We start from the raw sequence: 5402 nt of genomic DNA on the forward strand, positions 1-5402 counted from the left end.
ATTGAGGACAATTGTAAGACCATTCATTGGCCATTGTTCCTATGATATGGAAGTGAGTATAAGACCATTTCATTGGCCACTCATCATCTCTTTGCTTGATGCATTTGTTTGATTTATGTGAGGATGCAATTGTAAGTCCGTGTAATTTGGCATTTGTTTTCCTATGATCATATGTTGGAGGTTAGAGTAAGCCCAGATAGATTGGCATCTGACATCCAAATGTCTTGTTTTGCTTTGTTGGAGATTGGTATAAGCCCAGATAGATTGGCATCCGGTATCCACTTTTTATTTCTTTGTCGAGGAGATTAGTATAAGTCCATAGAGTGGCCTCTGATATCCAGTTCTATTTTAGGAGATTGGTATAAGTCCAGTAATTGGCATCCGATATCCGCTTTTGTTGGCTTTCTTCCTTTGTTTGTTTGTTATTGCTCATTGCCTATTCCAAAGGACACACTTGAATCATCTTCTATATGATTTCAAGAGGTGAACCTTCTAGGAAGTTTTACACTCCATCTTCATCCATTCATCCATTTTGTCCTAAACCTTTTCACACATTACTTTCAAAACTTGAGATAAATATTGTGCAAACATCTTCATGCTTTCAAATTAAAAACCTGGACCCCAAGTCCTTGACTTTTTTTTCAAACTCCATTTCATAATACTTCTTTTGAATCAATCTTAATCATACTTTGACCCTCCTTTTGTGAATAATCATAATCAATTAACTTCACCCATTCAATTGTTTTGTGGCTTTGTCCACTCTTGTTAAGTTTTCATACATTAGCCATAGGTTTGATTTATCCTAGTTGGTTGATGTTAATCTCACCTATTTGTCCTTAGTTGATTGAATTGTAAGTCTTCCTTGCTTATTATAGGGTTAACCCCTCACTAGCAAGTTGAAGCTTTTCTCACATGGTGGACTCGTTGTTTGTATAAGGTTGAGTTTTCTCCCGTGGATAACGTAAGACCTTAAGGCTTGTGTTTAAAATTGAATCCACTAACTTTTGGAAATCTTCCAGCCGAACTACGGCGTTTTGATCCTTACCTTTGATGGAAGGTACGTAGGCAACGGGTTCATCCGTTCGAACACAAAAACAATAAAAAATTGTATATTCTTTTCTCATCATCCCAACCATGTTTGAACAATAAATATTTCATAACAAATAACAATTTAATACAACAAGTGTGAAAAGGGCTCCCTAGGAGTACCTAGGACGTAGTGGGTGCCTAACACCTTCCCATTGCGTAATTTACCCCTTACCCAGACTCTCTGATCTTTTCATTAGTTTTCTACGCGTAAAACTTCTTAGGCTTTTGTTCGCTTTTTAGCCAGTCCTTTGGATAAATAAAAGTGCGGTGGCGACTCGAATTCTTTGTATGCTTTGCTTATGGTTTAATCGATAAATCATATAGCGACGAATACACCGCTACACTATGCAATCTACAAGATGCTCGACCTTGGGAGACTTGCTCACCTGTAGTAGAAGGAGTTAACGTGTTCTTAAGGGAAGATAATGTTTGTTTGTGTTTTAGGAAAGCTCATGCAAGAAAGGAAGTCCTAGACAAAGGAAGCGTGCTACTTTAATTGACATGAAAACGAGAGATTATGCGAAGTCTAGCAACCCTATGGGGATACAACAAGCAAGTCTCAAGAGAGACCAAAAACTGGAAATGGAATGCCAATCGCTGGACTTACATCCAACTCCAAAAACAGATGGGAAACAGAAAGCCAATCGTTGGTCTTACATCTGACTCCACAAACAAACAAACATGCTAAGTAAACAAGCAATCAAGCAACACACGCTATATGCAAACAAGAGGCTCATACAGGGCTGGGCTTTAGTCGAGGTGTCATATCAACCTCGACAAACAAGCCAACACTGGAAGGGGTGTCTGAGGAGCTCTTAACCACTGACATTGACCGTCAGGGTGAGCAGATGAAAGGTAATGAAGGTTAGACCTCATAGCTCTTAACCCTGGCCTGGGTGAGCTTGAATCAAAGAAGGTGTGGGGTTCCAGAATGAGGGACCCTACTCCACTTGACTGACTCTATATACAAGATCTTGGGTTAGGTTCAAGAGCCTCAGCACGTGGTGCGAGCATAATGAACGACTCAAACGATTAGCAGGGGACTGACTGCTAGTCCCTTCTATCTACCAATTGCCTCTTCACTTAGGAGGACTTGAAGTACATGGCACAAAAGTAAACAAACACAGTCATTGCCTCTTAAGGAGGACTTCAGCCAAATGCCTGCCAAAAGAAACGACAGGGCTTCCAGACTACATGGATTTAGAGGATTATTACCTAGGTGGTATGCCAACCACAAGCAAAGCACAGCTCAAGTAATGAGCTAAAGCGACTAAAGTACCTGTAAGAAAGTCAAACGAGTCAATATTCACATCCAGACAAACCAAACAGTCAACAACAGTGTTACAACCAATATGCACACAAGGCAAGTCAACAACTCAAGTGAGTTCATCACCAAGGTACCTACAACACACAAAGGTTAGTGGACAAAGCAAATTTGCATCTCAAGTCATAAGATTGCATCAACCACTAGAGCTAAGCTTGAACCTGAAATACAAAGCTTAAAAGATGAGTACAAACCACTAGTACCAAGACTAGGGTCAAAGGCAAAGCAAAAAGTCAAAACAGCAACCAATATTCAACATGAAGCACATTTATTCAATCAAGAACATGTCCTAAAAAGGACCAAGTCTAAAACATAAAGCAAGGTCATCACATGAGCAAGATATGGCAAAGGCAATTACAAAGCTCACAATTGGACATCAAGAATCAAAATTCAATATTAAAACAGAAATGAATCAAACAATCATGAAATTTTTTATGTGCCCACAACATGTCAAACACAAACATCATGCCAAAATATAGAATCAACAGAACTCAATTGACCTAGAAATGAAAATGCACAAGTATGACATCAAATTGTGTGACACACATTGTCACACCATACATTCATGTGTCCAAAACAGAAATGAAAAATGCTAAAAATGCACAACCAAGCCTCAATGGAATGAATGAAGCATGTCACATTTGAATACATGTCCAAAGAATCAATCCCATTTAAAATTCCAGAAATGATAAAATCATGAAATCACTACCACAAAATAATAGACATCCATATGAACATGTAGCAAAAAATTGGAAGTGATTTGGATTAATTTTCAATTTGTTATGAATTTTTGAATTAGCATGAAATAAAATGAATAAATGTGAATCATGTAAAACAATGAAATGAGATGTGCAAGTGGAAAACGCCAAGCCAAGGATCGAACCCTGGCACAACAAAACGCTGCGTTTGGCATGGTTCAGTTAAATGGATTTAAAATGCGCTCGCTGGGAATCGAGGCGAGGCATGCGCTAAAACGCTGCACTTCACTAATTGAAATGGCAGCCTAGTCAGCCGGTCCAAGCGCACGTGGACAAGTCAAAGAGACTCCGGCCAATGAATTCTCCAGCAGGACGCATGCGTGGCGGCACGCTGGACAAGCCCTAGCGTTAATTGCAGGCGGCGGTGACACTGCTCACCAGCGGTGGTTTCCACCGTCTTCTTCAACAAGACGGTGGCTCTACAGTAGCGCTCCACAATAAATTTTCCAGAAAACAGCAAGGCGCACATCAATCGAAAGCTCTCACCATGAGGAACAAGGATCTATAACTTATTTGGTCTAAATCTCAATGAACAATGCAAATCGATGAAAAGAAAATTTCATGGCAAAACTTTAAACAAACATATCTCATGCAATTCTCAACCGTTTTCAATGAATTTTATATCAGAATTTTCAGCATGAAAAGCTCTACCTAAATATGGAAATGGTTTGAAGAATTAAGAGATGCGAATTTTGACCAACCTGAACTTGCAGTGACCAAAACAGTAGATTCAAACTTCTTCCAGCTCTAGTTCTCCCTCCTCAACCTTGCTATGAAGTCCAGAACACGAATTGATGCTTGAATTGGTCTGGATCTAGCTGAAACTCAAAACTCCATGTTCATGTTCATGTATGGATTAGCTTGATTCTTCACCAATTTTTTCAAATCAATGCTTGAATCCTACCAAATGATGATCAAGGAACAAGAATATACAATAAAATTCAAGTGTTATGTGAAGAATTTTTGAATTTGGATTGAGAGAAAAATTGGAGGAAAAAATGTGATCTAGATCTAGAATGTGTTAGAATGAAAATTCTGTTACAATTAGGCTTTTATATGCTTCCTTAATCACTTTGCTAATGATACTTATGCATGGCTAATGAAAGTTTAATGAGATATGAGGTGTTATGCACAATTGCCAAATTCACCTTATGCATGCAACATGAACGTGAACAGTACCATATGCATGCTCAAAATCATTTAAAATCATCTCATGCACATGTTGGAATTGGAATTTTGTTCCTATGATGCACCAAATTTGAATTTGGTATTTTCCCTCCAAAATGAACATGCATGGGCAAATGATTATATGATGAAATTTCATGCAATGCAATGATAAATTTGGAAAATATATGTCATGAGAATCAATAGGCAAAAAGAGGGACTCAATTTGGAGTTTTGGATCAAAAGTTATGGCATTTTGAAGTTTCAAGCACTCTTGGCAATGATTTGATCATAACTCCTTAACCATTCATCAGATAGTCATGATCTTGGACTTTTTGGAAATGGGAGAGAAGGATCTTCAACTTTCATGTTGGACAAAATTTCATTTGAAGCTTATTTGATGTTGGAAAGTCAAGTTGAATGTGGTCCAAAAACTTTCCATTTTTGGAAACTTGAAATTATAGATCACTTTCCATTTTGGGAAACTTTTGATCGGGCTTCAAATTCTTCAATGTAGATGTTTGACATGATGAATAAACCTCTTTTGGACATGAATGAAGTGTCTCAAACCATTTCTCCACCTCCTAGCCCTCACTTGACTTGCAGTTGACTTTCATGGGCCCTAGATGACCTGGACATGCACTGATGACTTTGAGCCTCTAACACTTGGTACAATAGCTTCAAAATGAACCTTGATTCATATAAGCTCTTTAGAATAGTCATGTGGCCTTCAACTCAAGGAGAACCTTGCCTTTTGCACTGATGATTCTCTTGACGCCAATATGGAATGCAATGATGCAATGCAATATGTAATGTTAATGACCTAAAAAAATGAAATGTATGCATGAATGGGGAGTGCAAATTTGAGGTGCTACAGCTGCCCCTATTCAATCAACTGAGAACCTGAACGGATGAGAGCAACGACTATTAGACCTTCAAGGTAAACAGGGATTGAATACCAAAAGAACCGTAGAATTTGCACTCTACGGGGGATGATCAAAGAAACAGTCGACTTGATATACACTGATATCAAGGAAAGTGGGGCCATTTACCGATGGCGGTTTGAA

The sequence above is a fragment of the Lathyrus oleraceus genome, chromosome 3 (genome assembly GCF_024323335.1).
Source record: "Lathyrus oleraceus cultivar Zhongwan6 chromosome 3, CAAS_Psat_ZW6_1.0, whole genome shotgun sequence".
NCBI lineage: Eukaryota > Viridiplantae > Streptophyta > Magnoliopsida > Fabales > Fabaceae > Lathyrus > Lathyrus oleraceus.